Source organism: Aulonocara stuartgranti (genome assembly GCF_965226115.1).
Source record: "Aulonocara stuartgranti genome assembly, chromosome: 1".
NCBI lineage: Eukaryota > Metazoa > Chordata > Actinopteri > Cichliformes > Cichlidae > Aulonocara > Aulonocara stuartgranti.
This window is the reverse complement of record NC_138939.1, coordinates 28,910,250-28,930,657: the sequence shown is the minus strand read 5'-3', so window position 1 is coordinate 28,930,657 and position 20,408 is coordinate 28,910,250.

Below are 20,408 nucleotides of genomic sequence, written 5' to 3'. Positions count from 1 at the left end.
GAGTAATGTGGATGTCTAGGTTGCAGAATAAAATTGAGGCACAGGTGGCCAGAAGGGGACAGAGGGGGAGTCCCTCCCCTGCACCCTGGTGACATACCTGCACCCCAAGCCCTGCGTGTGTCGGTGGGTGTGGTAGAGCAGGAATAGGGAGGCAGCTGAGGATGGGGAGGGAAGAAAGGGAGGGGCAAGCGGCCCCTCCCTGGGACCAGCTCCCCTGCTGACCCCAGTAGGCACCCCCACACTCTGGAACCCACCAGGGCAAGGGGGCCCAGGCCCATCTGGACCGGGACCCGCAGCAGCAGCACCGCCCAGCCCCACAGAGTCCGGGGCAGCCCACCCGACTCCACCCCAGAGAAAACTGCACCCACCCCATCATCCAATCATCTTCCAAACTACACAAGACAATAGACACCCAGGTTGAGTTCATTCTCCACCTCTCCCATATCTCTCCCCCCACCTGCAGAGTGAGCTCCTGTGGTGAGGAGACCACCTGCAAAGATATAACAACCTCCCCACCAGTTAGAGAGCCCCCTAGTAGGGCCGATGCACCAGAGGTCCCCTGCACTTTTTCCAGTTAATGAGGACCATTTTCTTGGCAATGCATAGGGCCGTAAAAACAACGTGGGCTGTTTTTATTTCTGCAGTGACCTCATCCAAGTTGCCCAGCAAGCATACTAAAGGGGAGGCTGGAATGTTACATTTCAGACACTTTGATAAGTCTTCACATATCTCACGCCAAAATTTCTGAACTGGTGGACAGAACCAAAGAGCGTGGATGTAATTGTCCGGTGTATTTGCTGTGCAGTGTGAGCAGTTGTTGGAAGGCGTATAGCCCATCTTGAACATCCTATGACCAGTATAGTGCACTCTGTGTATTATTTTGTATTGTATTAATTGCAAACTGGGATTTCTGATCCATTGAAAGGTTTTTAAGCATATCTGAGACCAAAGGATTGGGTCTAAGTTGATTGATAAATCTGCTTCCCATTTTGTAATAGGAAGGGATATTGATTCATCTATTTTAGAAAGTGTTCTGTATATTTTAGACAATAATTTGGGGGGTTTTAGACTAAAAAATTGTACCACACTTGGTGGTATTTGGAATTCAGCTTCACTGGGATTAAATTTCTTTTTTACTATGGATTTAATTTGTTGATATTCCAAAAATCGTTTCTTGTTGATCCCATATTGTGTAACTAGTCTGTCAAACGAAATAAAGTCTGTTCCTTCCCACATATGTTCCAAGTATTTAATTCCTTTGCAACTCCAATCTGGAAAATTTATCATATTATTGTTTTGTAATATGTCCGGATTGTTCCAGATAGGTGTACGTTTGCATGGGATTAATGAAGACTGTCATTTTTAGAAACTCCCACCATGCTGTCAGAGAAGAGCTAATATTGATGCTTTTAAAGCATTCATGTCGTTTGATGTTTGAGCTGATAAATGGTAGGTCTGAAATTTCTAGGTTATTACATAGTGCCTGTTCTACATCTATCCAAGGTTCATCTAAGAGGGTGTGTTTAAACCATCTAGAGATGAACTGAAGCCTGTTGGCTAAAAAATAGTGATTAAAGTTAGGCAGATCTAATCCTCCTTTATCCTTGGCCCTTTGTAGTGTTTTTAAGCTGATACGTGGGGGTTTATCTTTCCAAAGGAATTTAGAAATATACGAGTCTAGAGATCTGAACCAATCTTGTGATGGCTTATTTGGGATCATTGAAAATAAATAGTTTATTTTTGGCAAGACCATCATTTTTATAGCGCCGACCCTTCCCATGAGTGATATGTCTGAGCATTCCTAGATGAACAGTTTCCTGGAAAGTGGATTGGTCATCGTGGGCCAGTTGAATGGCCCCCAAGGTCTCCCGATCTGACCCCCTTAGACTTTTATCTTTGGGGTCATCTGAAGGCAATTGTCTATGGTGTGAAGATACGAGATGTGCAGCACCTGAAACTACGGATACTGGATGCCTGTGCTGGCATTTCTCCTGCGGTGTTGCTATCAGTGTGTGAAGAGTTGGCGAAGAAGGTTGCATTGACAATCCAACACAATGGGCAGCACATTGAACACATTTTATAAGTGGTCAGAAACTTGTAAATAACTCATGAAAGAATAAAGTTACGTTGAAACCAAGCACACCATTGTTTTTCTTGTGACATTACCAATAAGTTTGATGTGTCACATGGCCCTCTTCCTATATAAAAAACAAAAGTTGTATCCAAGATGGCTGACTTCTAAATGGCCACCATGGTCATCACCCATCTTGAGGAGTTTGCCCCCTCACATATACTAATGTGCCACAAACAGGACTTTAATATCACCAACCATTCCCATGTTATTACGGTGTATCCATATAAATGGCCCACCCTTTAGACTTTTTTTTTAAATTATAGGATAAAACTTGCAGTCTCTGATGGGACAAGTGCACCAAAATGTCTCTCAAAGCATAACAAAGTAACTGTTATTGTATCATATTGATGAAACGTTTCACAGTATACACAGTAGGTTTCTCTGACAACACAATGGGTGGTAAAAGGTAATTTTTTTAACAATACTTTGATCATGTGTTTTTTTCTTTTTGATGCTTTTTTTCTCACCACAGCCAATTCGTGGTAGGTAAAATAGCTGTGTGGTCATGAAGTAACATTGCTTGTAACATTCACGGTACAGTTGTTGCTTAAGTAAATTGTTTATGGGGGAAAAATGCTGAGAAAAAACAACAAACTCTAAAATGCTCAATGGTAAATTCCATGCCATTTTCAAAGAACAAGTCAAAGTCTGACCACTAGATTGTTTTCAGCTTTCAATATCCCTCTCTTGTGACTTGCTTTGATTCCTTTTCTTTTGATTCCTTTTCTTTTTTCCCTTATTGATATATATTTTAAAAAAAAATTTATGACTAGGAATGAACTTAGAAAATCTACCTGCATTATGTTGTTCTCTCTTTGGCCACCTAGGCCAAGGTAATGTCATGCGGGTAATGTTGGTCATTTTTGTCTCACAGTGTGACAAACTTGAAACTGACCATGCTAACTTAATCTTGGTTAACTAACCTGACCCAAAAAGTGGATGTTTTGGGAGTCTGCTCATCTGGAGCATTCGGTTATGATTATAAAATCCCATAATCATTCCAGGAGTGGACATTCCACAAAATTCACAGCAAGCTCAAGGACCGTGCAGTGCAAGAGCTGCACATCAGAGTTTACAGGCCTAAATTCGCGTTGTAAAATTTTAAAGTTCATTAAATTAGAAAAAGACACAGGACCTGAGCACCTTGTAGTCACTGAGTCAACCATATATACCAGAATACAAGTATTCTAGAGTTGAGCAGATAAAGCTTGGCCTAAACTGAGTCTGCACAACAGGACAATGAAGGGAGCAGCAAATCTAAAACAGAATAACTGAAAAAGAAAAGAATCAAGGTGTTACGATGACCCAGTCAAAGTACACATATCAGCCTAATTAAAATGTTGTGTTGGGGCCTTGAGAGAGCTTTGCATGAATAAATGTGCGCAAACCTCAATGAGCTAAAGCAACATTATACTGAAGCGTGCACCAAAATTCCTCCACAAGGATGTTGGAGACTAATTTAGGCATACAGAATACTATTACTTTAAGTTATTGCTGTTAAAAGTGGTTCAGCTAAAAGCTAAAACACATTAAATCATGGGGTGTACTCGTTTTTTCACAGGACTGTATAGTAAACTTAACTAGAAAATTTAAACCTTTATATAAAGAGATTTGATTTTTTTAAACAGTTTTTAATGAGAAAAATTGACTAACAATCACTGTTAGTAAAACTGTTTTATTTAAACACTTCTTTTACAACTTCATGCTCTTGAGATGTGATTATATATTTAATTTATATGACTTTAACACAATATAAGAACCATATAAGCCATTGCTGTGTCTTAGTTTGTAGATTTATTTCAGAGATATCATGACTTGATGGAAACTGTAGCATTAGAATGAGACTGTCCAAATAAATTATGATGATAATTACTACCAGCAGTCATGTGTTATCAGTGGAGCACCCTAATTAAATAATTATCTGAATTAAGATGTCAGATAACTGTGTGTACTCTAGAAAATTGCTGTCACGACCATTTTAAGAACTACAGTTGCTTTCCTCTTTGACACAAAATGCTTCCACATGATGTTTCATTGTTAATCAGAACCTCTGCTTTACTCTAGCTGTCCTCTTTTCCTCACCTCATGGCCATTACCATGGTTCTTTACCATGTATCTGGATGGTTGTGTAGGTTGCTTTACAATAATAATAAAGTGCTAACACCCTTACACAGCCTGTTTTTAAAACAGGATAAATGTGATAATAAAATGCCACGGCTGATTTAGGTAAAGTGCTTTATATGTTAGCCTCATTATAAAATGTATGTGAGGGGTTTCAAACAGCAGGGTGCAGTGATAATAACACTCGAGGTTCAAATACACCACACATATTAACTTTATGAAAACAATCACATGCTTAGAGCTTCCCTTAAACAGTGCACGTAATAGACCTGGCAAGAATCAGGGTTGGTGTACTGGTGCCTTGGTGGGATAGACCTCTTACAGTGTTCTTTTTATAGGGCTCGTTCACCAGGGTTTGCCCGACTCTTATCTGTAACCTATACAGTGTTGTGTGTTTCCCCTCTTGGTTGACTGGAATTAGGTGGACTGATAACTGTTTTTAACATTTAACTTGCAATACAGGGCAAAGTTATTTGGATAGTGTGTTCCTGAGACTTGGCCCATAGACAGTGTCATACAATCACGCAATACTGGTCTTGTCATTAATCTCTACCTGTATATTAATCAGTATTTTTACTGGACAGTTATACAAAGGACTTGAGCCAACCCTCATTTCCTTACATTTTGCTGTAAAATGGGAAACATGTGCAAGGGATTTTTTTGAAACATGTATAAACACGTATAGAAATATAGCATAAAAAGGCAAAAACCGAGCTTGTGAAATTCATACCCACAATCCTGAGAGACAAGTTGGAGTACACAGGTGTTGGCAATCACCTCACCACATGGATCCTAGACTATCTTACCAACTGCCCCCAGTATATGAGGATCCAGAGCTGTGTGTCTGACCGGGTCATCTGCAGTACAGGCCCCACATAGGGAACAGACTGGGCTCCATTTCTATTCACCATAAACACCACAGATTTCTCCTGTAAATCTGCTAACTGCTTCCAAAGTTCTCTGACAACTCAGCAATTGTTGGCCTCATCGCCAATGGGGATGCCAGGGTTAGGGTTAGTCAGAGAACTGACTGAGGACTTCGTCAGGTGGTGCCTGCAGAATCACCTCCAGATCAACAGTGGGAAAACCAAGGAGCTGGTGGTGGACTTTGAAACATCCTCCACCTATACCGGTGAACATCCAGGGAATGGACATTGAGATAGTGGACTCATTTAAGTACCTGGGTGTTCACCTGATCAATAAACTGGACTGGACTAACAATACGAAACAGTATCTGCACTGGGGACAGGAAGAAGCTGAATAGGCTGATCAAGAAGGCCAGCTCTGTTCTGGGACGCCCTCTTAACATAGTGGAGTTAGTCAGTGACAGGAAAATGATGGATAAGCTGTCATCACTGTTAGATAACACCTTTCACCTCATGCAGGTCACCCTGCAGCACTGTGCAGCTCCTTCAGTGACAGGCTGCTGCACCCAAAATGTGAGAAGGAGCGATTTCAGCTGCTGTCAGACTCAACAATGTACAACAGCAGTAATGTACACATGTGAAAACACACCACATGTGTGCACACTGGGTTCTGTACATAGTTTAGGTTGCAATATTTAATACCTGCTGCTCTTAACATCCAACCACTGCACTGTGAAATATTCCATTCTGCTGGTACTAACATTCTGTACTATTGTATCATATATACACACACATGCTTACACATATATGTAGATATAATTATATCTAAATTATCTAGATGATATTTCTTCTAGTTTGTATAGTGTATACTATTTTTTGCATATTATTGTTTTTCTTAGGTATGCTGAATCTATTTCTTTATTCCTTATTTCTTCTTTATTCCTGCCCAGTCTACTTTGCTTTATCTTATCTTATCTTATCTTATCTTATCTTATCTTATTCTAATGAGCTTGAAAGGACTTGGATCAACTCTCAGGTCCTCTGTCAGATGTTGGCATGATTTTTGGCCAAATTTCTGGGGTTCATCTTCTTTAAATGTATTTTAAAGTGCACTGTAATTTTATTGCTTAAGTAAATTCTTCATTGAAAAAAAAAAACAACTAAAACAAGCAAACAAACAAACTCTAAAATGTTCAAGGGCAAATTCCATGACATATTCAAAGACCAAGTCATAGCCTGACCATGGGGCTTTTTTAATTTGTTTAATAACCCTCTCTCATGCCTTGCTGTGATATCTTTTCTTTCACCCCTACTTACTGAGCATAATAAAAATATTTCTGTTTATGACTAGGGGTGAAATAAAAAAAAATACTTACGTTATGTTGTTCTCACACCATGCTGAGACATGCCAGGTTTTTGGCTAACAGTTCTTTGGACTGGACTGAAAAGGAGTGAAAAACAGCCAAAGAAGAGAGACCTATAGAGAGCATGGATGGCAAGTAGTAATAGTAAATAGTTTAGGACAGGACAGAGATGACAGATGGTTTGAAAGAGAAGTGAAAGAAGCCATCTATCTCCACTGTGAATGGCCATCTTTGATGGCAGACAGTCATAAGCCATCTATAATCAAGTTTTGAAACCCCTCGCAAACGCCTTAATGCCCACTCACATCCTGGGCCATTTGACCTCAGTAAATCACATGATAGGTGGGGCTAGGTTTCACAATAGCTTCACCTGAAACCTTGGCTGACTGTGACCTACACCCATTTTCACACCTTGGCTCGTGTGATTAGGTAGAGGATCAATAGGGGGCCCATGACCCTCTTGGGGACACTCCCATAGGGACTCTCCACCAGTAGCTCTTAAAACTGAAGAAGCTTCGCGGATGAGAGGTGAAATGTCTTAAAGAAGTCCAGACGGTTTTCTTTCCAAGCTCCTTAGACCACAATGACCTGGATGACTGAAAACCTTCACAGACAATAGTAAATGTTGTTTCAAGACCTTGAAAAGAATGGACTTCTTTAAGTGTTTGAAGATGTTTTAATTCTCATCAAAGAAGCTTCTTCAGTTCTAGCAGAAGTTCTAGGAGAAGAAATGAAAGACGTACTTTGACCTGGATGAGTGAGAACCTACACAGACAGTAGTTGTAGTTGCGAAAATGATACTGTTGTATGTAATGGATTATATGCCAAACAAAACTACAGAATGACCGTTGTTAGCTCATTACCACAAGTAGGGTATAAATATTTGATTGTAGCTACAGTAGCATTAAAACCCATCTTTACTGCAGATTTGCTTTACTGCAGAACATTAACTATACTCTACAGTAAATTAAATATATTTACTGCAGAGTTGTTACTGTAAAATGTGACATAAATTGGTTCATCTTCTGCCAATGCAGTGTTCACTGTTTTTTAATTAAAATACTAAATGTAAGTGTGTGCAATCATTAAAAAAAGAGAAAAGTCAAATCCTCTAAATAAAAAAATAAGAATAGTAAGTGAATCACATGTGTTGAGCACATGAGTTATAGTTTGATTTGGAGACAGCTGGAGAGGCCAGCAAGGCAGGCAGTAAAATGAGGACACCTTCAGCTGCCCACAAGACTCACAGGCAACAATCAAGACTCACAGGCAACAATCAAGACTCACAGGCAACAATCAAGACTCACAGGCAACAATCAAGACTCACGGGCCCTAATCAACTCTCTGTCACTTTTGTATTAGCCTTGGTAATTAGTGAAAATAATAAGCAGACAAAAAGGGCTTATGATCAGAATTAGTCTCCCTTGAGTGAAAGGCCAAATCAAATTCCTTCTGTAGCAGAGCTTGTTTTGGATCCATCTGAAGTCCTCCTTAATCTTCTCATAGCTACCGGCTTTAGTGGGGCCATAACCAAAACACTGAGTCACTCAACTGTTCATTGGCTTCTGAGAGGAATGTCTGTGTCATGTGTTATGACAGAAGTTAATGAGAGTCAGTATTTTGTGTTTTATTTTCATAACCCTCATTACAAAAGGCTCACAAGTTCATGGATCCACGAATGCTTGCACACATGCGCACTCACAAACACACAACTAGGAGTTTACATGCAAGAATTTCTCAAAACATGGAGGGAAACAAATATATTTTTATCGAGTTTACATCTATTGCTTTCAGCACTAAACACAACCTCTGTGGTATCGACACGTTTGTTTGCAAGCTAGTCATCCCTCGTGGATATTTGTCTAACCAGACCATCTGTTCAGAGTGATGCAAGTGAACCTGTGTGTGCATGTCTGTGCGTGTGAGGCTTGTCTATTTTCATGTGACGTATCCATGTGGTTTCATTTTTGACAAGTAAAGCACTGCTGTCTGTGGGTTTATGATAACAGTGCCTCTTCCATTCCCTCTTTGTCTGAGGATGGATGTCTTTTTAATGTTGGAGGTGTGAGAAGCACAGCAGAGCTGGAGAACAGGAGCTGATATTGGATGTAGAACAAACACATTGCCCTATGAATTCCTGATGGAGTGAACTTGCCAGGAAGTTTCTCTGTCTGCCTCAAGCCTGACGTGCCTTGGGTTTGCTACGTGTTTAGGTGATAAACCATTTTATGGCACTGAACTGGCTTTTCCTGTTATTTATATTCACATCTACTTCTTTTTATTTTTTGACTTTGACCTTGCAATGAATGCTAATGGTTATTGCCTGAACTTTTTCTAGCAAGGTTAGAGGTCAGTGTTTCTTAGTGTTTCATTTAAGTCCACCATCACCTGAGAAGTTGAGACTTGCCATGAGGGGAGGAGCGCTGGATCAACATGAGTTATTCGTGTGGAAAGCAGGTGTTGCCTAGGAGAAGAAAGCCTGGTGCGTGTTGTGTTTGTAGATGTGTGTTTGTGTACCCTACAAAGACCCATGTGAGGTTGCACGCATGCAAAAGGCCAGGCAATCGGCCAGAGGAAATAACTTTTGTGAACAGTTATGTTCTGAAGTGGCCTGGTGTATAACCAAAGGTGTGTTGCTGTTGTCTGTGTGAACAAAACAAAACTGAGAAACCTACAAGGGTGACATATGTTTCTGTTTACTTGTGACATCTGTTGTAGGAAATCAGTCGTAAAAAACGCAGTTGAAACATTTTCTAAGCCGCCATTCTGCTTAGTAACAAAGCATCCATACTGAAAACAATTAATGTTTTTTAGCAAAACTTTAAAAAAAAATAAAGCAAATGAACTTTTCAGATGCTGCTTTCTTCCAATTTTTCATACAAACTGCACCTAATACTCAGATAAAGTCAAGTTTTTTAAAGTACTTATTTATGCAAGTTTCAAATTTTTTTACATATTCACTAACAGCGGGACAGAGGAGGTGTCATGGTCCTGGGCCATGTGGGCCCAGTATTCTTAGTTCTTTGTATTCTCGTATTTCGTTCCTTATTTAGGCCATGTCTTCTGAGTTGCCCTGTTGTGTTGTTCCCTAAGTGTTTTTCCCTTCATGGCTCTCTCCCCCCTGTGTGCCCTCTATGTATTGATGAGCCCTCGTCTCCCTTTGTGGTTGTTTCATGTTTCCCCAGCCCGTTATGTCTGTGTTTTCCCCGTGCTCTCTCTCCTCCTGTCGGAACCTCTGTGCCTCTACATGTCATGTTCAGTTCACCCCGCCCTGTCTCGTTATGATTATCAGTGTCACCTGTGTTCCCCGTGTGTGCCCACTTTCCTCGTTTACCCTCTGTGTATTTCTGTCTGAGTCTCCCTCTGTTCGGCGTCGTGTTCTCCCTCATGCTGTGTGTGATTCCCCCGTGTTTCCTGGTGAGCTTTACGTTAGTTTTTCCCAGTTTAGTTTTGTATCTCCCATTGTCTTTTGTCAGCAATAAAGCTGCTTTTTGAGTTCATCCCCGTGTGTGTGAGTTTTGCATTTTGGGTCCTCCTCCTGCCTGCCACACAGCCGAGCCATGACAGAAGAACACGACCACGATATGGACCCAGCAGTTCACAACCCCTCCGCGGACCTCCAGTACGATCTGACCATGTCAGACCCAGCGGACAGTTCGGACGAGATTGGGGAGGAGCTGCAACGGCTCTGCCGGCTCATGACGCGCATCTGTGGGTGCACGGACCCCAGAGTGGTGTCCACCGGGTTGGCGGCCATTGACGCAATCCTTCAGCAAGCGCCACAGCTCCGGCGGTTTCCCCAGCTTTTTGAGGCGTTCGACTCTCTGGCCCCCCTGAAGGAGGAGCTTCGCGCTCGCACGCTGGCCCAGAGGGTGTTAAACGCCGCCTCCGCACCTACGACTCCGACCCGCAAACGGTTGTCGTTGCCGCTGCCTCGCGAGCCGGAGGCAGTCAGAGTAGGGACTCTGAGGCTCACCGCTGCACCGCCATCAACTCACAGTTCGTCTCCGCCACTGTCAAGCTACATAGCCCAGCGCACCGAGATGGTGGAGGCCACAGCAGGTATTGCTAGCTTTACGGGAGGACGAGCTTCGTTGGAAGCCCTGGCTCATTTCAGAGGAGGAACTCACACCTGTTGCACCGCCTCGGACCAGCCGCTCGCCCTCCCCACACTGCTCAGACTTTACTTCGCCTGCCTCTTTTCTGGCAAGGATGTGGGCGGACGACGAGGAGATCGCCGCCACACCACCCTCTGCTTCGGTGGCTCCAGCATCCATCGTACACACTTCCAGAAAGAACCGGCGTCAGCGCCGCCGTCGCGCACTGCTACGTCCTGTCTCGCCCTCCACGAAGCGTCCCGCGGACGCTGTGGGGGTCCTGGACGTCGATCACGAGGGGCAGCAGCACGCCGCAGGCGCACAGCTAGTGGAAGAATTCGGGAGGGAGCCGTGGCTCGCTCCTGATCATGACGAGCGCTCTTTCCGGGGGACTCGACTGGCTCTTGGGGGTCCCCGGAGTTGCCAGGGACTTCCACCGCTCACCCCGCCCGCTTCCACGGATAGAAAGAAGCGGCACTCTCGCCGCCGGCACCCTGAGCCTGCCATTTCTCGGACAGTTTTTTCTGAGCCTGCTCCTTTTCCTGCTCGTGTTTCTCCTCCCAGGTCAGTTCAGTTAGCTCCCTCGCAGCCACCCTCAGTTCAGTTAGCTCCCTCGCAGCCACCCTCAGTTCAGTTAGCTCCCTCGCAGCCACCCTCAGTTCAGTTAGCTCCCTCGCAGCCACCCTCAGTTCAGTCAGCTCCCTCGCAGCCACCCTCAGTTCAGTCAGCTCCCTCGCAGCCACCCTCAGTTCAGTCAGCTCCCTCGCAGCCACCCTCAGTTCAGTCAGCTCCCTCGCAGCCACCCTCAGTTCAGTCTCCAGTAGCTCCAGTGCCGCCTGTAGCGCAGTCTCCAGTAGCTCCAGTGCCGCCTGTAGCGCAGGCCCCAGTAGCCCCAGTGCCGCCTGTAGCGCAGGCCCCAGTAGCTCCAGTGCCGCCTGTAGCGCAGGCCCCAGTAGCTCCAGTGCCGCCTGTAGCGCAGGCCCCAGTAGCTCCAGTGCCGCCTGTAGCCCAGTCCCCGATAGCAGTACGGTCCGCTGGTCAGCTTAACATCCAGCCAGGGGTCTCAAATCTCTCTGGCTCTGCATCAGCTCCTGCTGGGAGCTCGGATGAGCTCATCCAGGACTCCGCGGCTCCCACGCCGCCATCTACCTCGTCAGCTGGAGGGTCCGAGGGGCCCGTTCAGCCTCCTGTCTCCGCTGGAGGGTCCGAGGGGCCCGTTCAGCAACCTTCCTCGTCAGCTGGGGGTTCAGGAGAACCGCACCAGCCTCATGCCACGTCAGCTGGAGGGTCCGAGGGGCCCGTTCAGCCTCCTGTCTCCGCTGGAGCGTCCTAGGGGCCCGTTCAGCACCATGCCACATCAGCTGGAGGGCCCGAGGAGCCCATCCAGCCACCTTCTGCTACGCCTGGTCCAGCCTGTGCTTCGTCAGCTGCAGCCTCAGAGCCTTCGTCAGCTGCAGCCTCAGAGCCTTCGCCAGCTGCAGCCTCAGAGCCTTCGTCAGCTCCAGCCTCCGAGTCTTCGCCCGGTCCAGCCTCGCCCGCCGCGGCTCCGGCCTGTGCCTCGTCTGCCGCGGCTTCGGCCTGTGCTTCGTCTGGTCCTGTGCCCACCGGGCCATGGCCAGCACGCCTGACACTGGAGAGCCGCCGCTGCCTTCCGCGCGGCCGGCCCCCTGAACTGCTCCGTCGTCTCCTCCGCCGCCGCCGCTGCCTTCCGCGCGGCCGGCCCCCTGAACTGCTCCGTCGTCTCCTCCGCCGCCGCCGCTGCCTTCCGCGCGGCCGGCCCCCTGAACTGCTCCGTCGTCTCCTCCGCCGCTGCCGCTGCCTTCCGCGCGGCCGGCCTCCGGACCAGCTCTGCCACCTGTGCCACCCGCCTGGTCGGCCCCCCGACCGTGTGACCCGTGAACTCTTGTTCCTGTGGGCTCTGGGTCGGCCCCCTGAACTTTATTGGTCGTGGTCGTGTGCTCCCGTGTTTTCTGTTGTTTATTTTGTTTCCCGTTCTGGTCCCTCCGTCCTGGTCCCCCGCCTCCCGCCCTGGGTGGGTTGTTTTCTGTTTTTGTTTTTGTTTCTCGGGTTTGGGCTGTCGGGAGCCAGCCCTTTAGGGGGGGGTGGTGTCATGGTCCTGGGCCATGTGGGCCCAGTATTCTTAGTTCTTTGTATTCTCGTATTTCGTTCCTTATTTAGGCCATGTCTTCTGAGTTGCCCTGTTGTGTTGTTCCCTAAGTGTTTTTCCCTTCATGGCTCTCTCCCCCCTGTGTGCCCTCTATGTATTGATGAGCCCTCGTCTCCCTTTGTGGTTGTTTCATGTTTCCCCAGCCCGTTATGTCTGTGTTTTCCCCGTGCTCTCTCTCCTCCTGTCGGAACCTCTGTGCCTCTACATGTCATGTTCAGTTCACCCCGCCCTGTCTCGTTATGATTATCAGTGTCACCTGTGTTCCCCGTGTGTGCCCACTTTCCTCGTTTACCCTCTGTGTATTTCTGTCTGAGTCTCCCTCTGTTCGGCGTCGTGTTCTCCCTCATGCTGTGTGTGATTCCCCCGTGTTTCCTGGTGAGCTTTACGTTAGTTTTTCCCAGTTTAGTTTTGTATCTCCCATTGTCTTTTGTCAGCAATAAAGCTGCTTTTTGAGTTCATCCCCCGTGTGTGTGAGTTTTGCATTTTGGGTCCTCCTCCTGCCTGCCACACAGCCGAGCCATGACAGGAACACAGACAATAAAGACAACAAAAAGAAAGTCAAAACCAAAAAGCAGGAAAAAACCAAACAAACAAACATCTTGATGCATTCTCAATCATCCAGGAAAGTAAATCTCCAAAAGTTGGTTCTGTTCATCTGTAGCGTTTTGTGGGAGAAACGTTTCGTCACTAAGTGACTTCTTCAGTCTCAGCTGACTGCAGTTTTCCCCAATCTTATAAACAGTACATTTGCATAATGACTGAAACCAGCCCACTGAAGGAACAATGGGCTGGGAGGTCAGTTCCTTAATCTTAATTATGCAAATTCTTATGACCATTGATCAACAACCACTGACCAAAACCCACTGATCAATGGCCATGAGTACCGTTCACAGAGAGTTGGGGAATGGCTGCAATCACAACATTGTAAGATGGCGAAAGATGTACCCTTAGGCCCCCTCCTCGATTCAGAGATGGACTTTCCCTTTTCACGTAAATGGCCTCCTTGACTCCGCGCTCAAACCAGCGTTCCTCCCTGTCCAGGATGTGTACATACTCATCCTTGAAAGAGTGTCCACTGGCCTGTAGGTGTAAATCGTAAATAATGAATAACATAGTGAACTCTGATTAGTGTTTTATATTGTTTTCACTACTGTTTTAATCTATTTATGAACCTGTCTTCTTAAGTGTATTTATTAAACTAGATCTCTTTCAAATAAATGTTTTTCTTAACATATTTCTACAGCATTCACTCTTCATGAACTAAACATAAAGCAATTCACATTTTCTCTTATTGTGCAAAATATATATCTTGTGGCTTTAACCCAAAAATACCTGCACCGAGCTCACAGAGTTTTGGTACAGTCTAATACTTGGATTGGTACAGGCTAACAACTGGACCAACTTGGAAATTAGCTCTCTAGCTTAACATTCGGCACAAACAAGACATTTATCATTAATCGCCACTGCTGTCTGTCACGTTTAGAACCTCTGTTTTATATTATCAACCACCCAGCTTACCTGTAAAAACATAAAAATATAACAATCAGTTCTCTTCGTAGGCTGCCTCTGTAGGCGCAGGCCGTAGGCTGCCTCTTCACACTACTTCTTCTAGTGTAGCGTCAGCTACCGATGCGTACGAGACTGAGCGCCCTCTGTAAACTGACATTGCAGTGGCCTTACTAAAAGAAAGTGTCTCTGAGTATAAAATAAACCATAACCTTTTATGGGCTGAACAGTCTGTGTTGATGGCTTCTCAAGTGGTAGGAAGTCACAGGGCAGTAGGAGATTTCTGTGCACCACTTTATCTCTGCCTTGGCCATTTTCAGGGTGGATCAGATGCACTGGACTGTCATCTGCTTTCCTCTCCTTCACTTTGTAGACTTGGTTCTCCCAAAAGGACTGGATCTTTGTGGGTCCACCTCGAGGAGTGAGATTTCGGAGGAGCACTCTATCCCCAGGCTGAAGATCTCTCCCTTTAACTTTCTTGTTGTACTATGCTTTGCCTCGAGCAGCTTCCTTGGTAGCAGTTTGAGAAGCCACTGTGTACGCCTCCTGCATTCTCTTTTTCCAGCAGCTAACATATTCATCATAGTCCACATGAGCTTCATCCCTTTTCAGGTCGAAGAGCAAGTCGTGGGGCACGTCTGAAGATGAGGTAATATGGGGCGTAGCCTCATTCTTCGTACAGTTGTACACGTGGACGACTTTAGCTAGCGACTCTTTCCAATTATCCTTCTCCTTGTCCTCCAGGGTCCGCAACATGGAGAGCAGGGTGCGGTTGAATCTCTTCACCTGTCCGTTACCCTGCGGGTGGTAGGGTGTCGTGTGGGAGCCTTGGATACCAGAGAGTTCTTTCAATCTTGCCATGAGTTTGTTTTCAAACTCCTTGCCCATGTTGTGGTGTAGTCTGGTCGGGAAGCCTGAACTTGCGTGCAAAGTCATTGAAGCGCTTGCCAGCGACTGTTTTAGCTGCTTTGTTCTTCATTGCATATGCTTGGGCAAACCTCGTGAAGTGATCCATGACAACAAGTTTATACTTGTAGCCCTGCTTACACTTTTCCAGGTGAAGGAAGTCTATGGACACCAGCTGGAATGGATAAGTGGACTGGATCGGGGACAGAGGTGCACGGGTCTGCTTACTCGGTTTCTTCTTCTTAAGACACTCACATTCTTCTGTAACAAAGTGTTCAACCTCCTTTGCCATCTGCAGCCAGTAGAACCTGTCTCGAACTAGGTCGAGCGTCCTTTCCACCCCTAAGTGGCCCATGTCTTGGTGGAGTTCTTTAAAAACCAGGGGACGATAGGCTTTAGGGACCAGTAGCTGCTCTCGGCGTGATGTTTGGCGACGCAAGACACCATTTTGGTCGACGTGAAGCTTCAACCACTGCTTGAGTAGTGCAGCTACTGCAGGATGCTCTGACTTCACCTCAGTTCTACTCAGTCTTCTACCCAGCGACTTATACCAGAGCACTCTTGCCAGAACTTCATCTGCTTCCTGGGCTCTGCGAATCTGGTCTGGTGTAAAAGACCGAGTAGTGTCAGAATCTTTGATTAACTTCAGAGCACTCACCTGGATAACTCCAATGCCTTGGCAAGGGTCTCTCTCCTCGACCGTTACAGACTCCATTGATGCGCTTATGGCTTCCTGTCCAACTTCAGCTGTACAGCTCTTCATGTAGCTGTCAATGTCCAGCGGCATTCACAACAGCCCATCAGCATCTGCGTTGGTCTTGCCTGGATGTTAGCGGATGGTGAAGTTGTAGCTGGCCAGCTCCGCGACCCATCTGTGACCTGTGGCGTTAAGCTTTGCAGTAGTGAGCACATATGTTAGTGGGTTATTATCAGTGTACACCACGAATGATGGGGCATGGTACAGATAATCCCGGACGTTCACAAATTGCCCACTTCATAGCCAAAAGCTCTAATTTGCCAGAGTGCAGGTGGTACTTTTTCTCTGCTGGACTCAGGGTGCGGGAGCCATATGTTATGACTCTCATCTTGCCTTGCTGCCGCTGATACAAAACAGCACCTAGCCCAACCTGTGATGCATCACAATGTAACACAAAAGGCTCTATGAAGTCGGGGTACCCGAGAATGGGGGGTCTTGTAAGTGCATCTACAAGCTGGTTCAATGTCTCTTGGTGAGAGGTTGTCCACTCAATGGGTGCCCGTGATGGTATGTGCCCTTTACTTTACTTCACCTCCTTTTTGGACTTGTCGGCTGAGACTAGAGCAGAATTCTCAGAAGATGGAGGGCTACACGGGAGAAGTTGGGGATGAACGGCCTGTAATAAGAGAGGAAACCAAGCATTTCACGTACCTCTCTGACAGTTGCAGGTGTCTTTTCCTTTAAAGCCATCTCTGCCGGGTTCATTGTGTAGCCTTCACCTGTTACCAGCTTTCCCAGAAACTTGACACTTCGCCTGAATAGTTCACATTTCTTTAACACCAGCTTAACACCATGCTCTCTGTAACGCTGGAGGACAAGGCGGATATGTTCCAAGTGTTCATCAAAGCTGCTGCTGTGTACAGGGTTGTCGTCCAGGTGTGGGAGGCAGATAGTATCTCTGAGGCCTGCCATGCAGTGTTCCATGCTCCTCTGGAACTCAGCGGGTGCGGAGCTCAGACCAAAGGGAATGCGTACCCACTGATAGAGCCCCCAGGGTGTGATGAAGGTGGTTAAGGGACGGCTTTCTTCATACAAGAAATCCTGGTGGTACGCCTTACCCTGGTCTAACACGGAAAACCAGGAGCTCCCGCCCAGCGCATCCAACATGTCTTGGATCCTTGGTATTGGATGGTGGTCTGGGACTGACTTGCAATAGAGCTCCCTAAAGTCACAACAAAGGCGGAGGGTGCCGTCTTTCTTGCGGACACACACCACAGGTGATGAGTAGGGGGACCGTGATGGTGTGATCCAGCCTTTGTTAAGCAGGTCTTGCAAATACTCTTTCACTTCATTGTGCAGGGGTTTTGGGATGGACATGTAAGTCTTTTTCACAGGATTTGTGTCATGGAGGCTTATATGCATCCTCAGGGATGGTAAGCAGCCAACATCGTCACTGTCATATGCAAATGCCTCACATTCCTCTCGCAACATCTTTCTCGCAGCCGCTCGCTGATTTTCATCCAGATGCTGGAGATCCACTGGTGGGTCCCATGACTTTGGTCTCTGTTGGTTCTGACGACTGTGTCGGCGAGGTGGTTTTGCCGCCAGTTTTCATTTACTATGCTGGACTGTGCCCCTGAATCCCATAACACCTTGGCTGGGTGATTGTCCATAAAACAGTTCACAGTACATCTGTTTCCCACCAGGCTTACTAACCGTGACTTTTGTTGAGGAGGTAGATAGTGAACCTCAGTTACCACTGATGGGACACTAGCTGCAGTTTCTTTGGAGGATGTTGGTGGGCTTTGCTGGTCATTATGGGACCATGGGCTTTGGGCTACTGCTGGTCCCGTCTCAGTAGTCCCTCCCCGTTTCCCGATGACAGTCTCAGTGCTCGGCATCCACGGGAGTAGTGGCCCTCTCGCCCACATTTGAAGCACTTGCAGGCAGTTCTCTCCTTTCCCCTCTTCTTTGCACTTTTTACAGCCTTTTTCTCGTTGCTTTGGTGCCATGACTGGTTTCCATAGGAGCCATAAACATTTGTTTCATCTCTTTACGTAGTTCTTCTATAATCTGCTGCGTGTCTGCCTTAGTCTCTTTATTTTTCACTGTTGTCATGGGCACTGTAGTGGGGGATTCTCTGGTTTTTGAGGGGCTCTGAGCAGATGTCAGGGCTGTTTGGTATCCTGTTTGGAGTTCTTGGACCTTGGGAACCTTGGCTGCAGTGGACCTTTTCTGTTTCTCAAATGTTTCATTCTCTAGCTTTGAAGCTTCATTGACTTTCTCAATCAGTTCTTCATCTGTTATGGTTATGTTGTTTAGGTGGGACAGTAGCTGATACTTGATAGAGTGACTGAGCAGCCCAGTTGCAATGGAGCGGAGAAATTTGCGCTGAATGGTGGCTCTGCTATACAGTTCATCTGTCTCCTCATTTGCCGCTTTCCATAACAACTTCTCTTTAAGTTCAATGGCACGAAATACAAAGTTTAAGGCAGTTTCTTTGGGCTCTTGGGAGATACTGAGGAGCTGATGGTAAAGCTCAGTGGGGCTGTCTACCCTATAGTGTCCCTTTAATATGGTGAGCAGTTTGCTAAGTGTTAACCTACGTTTAATCTCCAACATGTCTCTTAGGGGCGTTCCTGGACTAATGGCCCTAATTACTGCTTCCACTATTTCAGTCTCCGAGTGCCCTTTTTCACTTCCATTCTCAATCTGGCGAATCAAGCTGAGATAGGATAGCTTATCCTTCTGCCCATGCTCTCCAATCTGCCCACAGATTTTAAACTCCCTCTTCAGTGTTACCTCTTGAAGAGTTCGCATCGCCTCTGGTCGGGCTCTGGGTGAGTAATCTGCAATATGTGTTGGAGTAGCACATGTGGTGTCCTCAAGATCTTTCTTTTGCATAGACTCTATGCCTTGGGGTTCCCTTTCTGACTGTCTCTCCCCTTTGCTTAGTCTCTGGATGTATACAACAATGTCTTTATAAACATGCCCTCTGCCAACCTGATTAGTGCCCTCTTGGTCTTGCTGTGAGACTCTGCGCTGTCCAGGCCAGAACATTTCAGTCGCCTGCAGACATCCACAAGATGCTCTCTTGGACTTGGATTGAATGTTTTCTTAGTGTAAGAATTGATTACGAGAGAAGATTTTTCAGAGTACTGTAGTTTAGCTTTGCTCCCCTTCACTGAATCCCCCACCCACCCCCCCACAATGATTTCAACCTTGCACCCCTATTAGAAAAGCTTGAATTTCCCTTCTTGCTGGCATGCTTTTTCCATTAGCCAAAGAGGAGATTGTGTCCCAATTTGAGAACATGACTGGCTGAAAGGATGAAAAAAACTGAATAAACAGTCTTGGCCAAATGGAGGGATAGCATGAGTTTACAGATTACTCCTTCCCACAGGGTGGAGGGGAGCCTGTTTCACAATGTGCTTTTACTCAGCCCATATCTTGAGTTGCGTGAGAGATTTCCATATCTCACACACTCTTGTAAATCACAATTGAACAGTAGTAACTCAGAGAATGAACTCCAAACATGTCTGCTTTCAATTTGGACCCAGGGGTCCTGCCAAGGCTGGGGCAGCCTTAGAGACCACCCCTCAGTGGAGATTTACTGGCCTCATCACCTCCTAAGATTGCAAGAGCGCCTGCCCTGCTCTCATCACTATAACACACATCTCACACCTATGTAGCTGGGGTAAGCTGAGGTGCAGGGTGGCGTTTGTGTGGTCGGGAAGTGAGCTTGGGGCGATGTGGTGTGTGGGGGGGGGGGGATCACACGAGAAACTATTTTTGCAACAAAGACATTACACGGGTGGCAAGCAAGCAGAGAGGGAATCCACTTACTTAACCATGCAGTGCATATTGGTTAACCATGCAGTGCACTCTTTTTTCCTGTTTTTGTTTGTTTTGTTTTTTTACAAAATTGCAGATTTTTACATTATATTTATAAGGATTATGTTAGAATACACTTCATAATAACAAATTATGTGCAAGCAAACAGACCCATACTCTGTCTCCAACCCCTTACTTACCAATTTAACACACTATTTCCCATTGTGGGGAGTGAAAACTTCCCAGTTTCCTCTCTCGATACATTATCATAACATGGAATGCATGCATAAACGAGTCTCAGAGGTCATCAATATAGTTTCTGTTGTGTGACTTATATGTGGTCACACCACTCATCTGTACCACAGAGTAGTGTAGCTCAAGGGCCGCAGCAGAGAAGATTACAGGGATGTTTCAACAATCTGCAAAGGTTTAGGAAAGCTGGCTGTTGAGTCCAGTTCACTGTAGTGGTTTGCGTGTGCTTGAAACAGACAGTGTGGCTTGCCATATCCCTGTATGTGGTTGTGCAGTTGTGATCTGCATAAACAGTGCAAACAGTGCTCTGAAAGGGCCTCTTTAAAAAGGGCAGAGTGAAGCTTGAAGAGCAAAATAATGCACGTAGTATAGTATGCTGGTGTACGTTGACGGGATGTGTAAAATCACCTTGACAGGTGGAAAATAACTGAGACTCTTTATTGTGTCAGCAACAAACATTTACC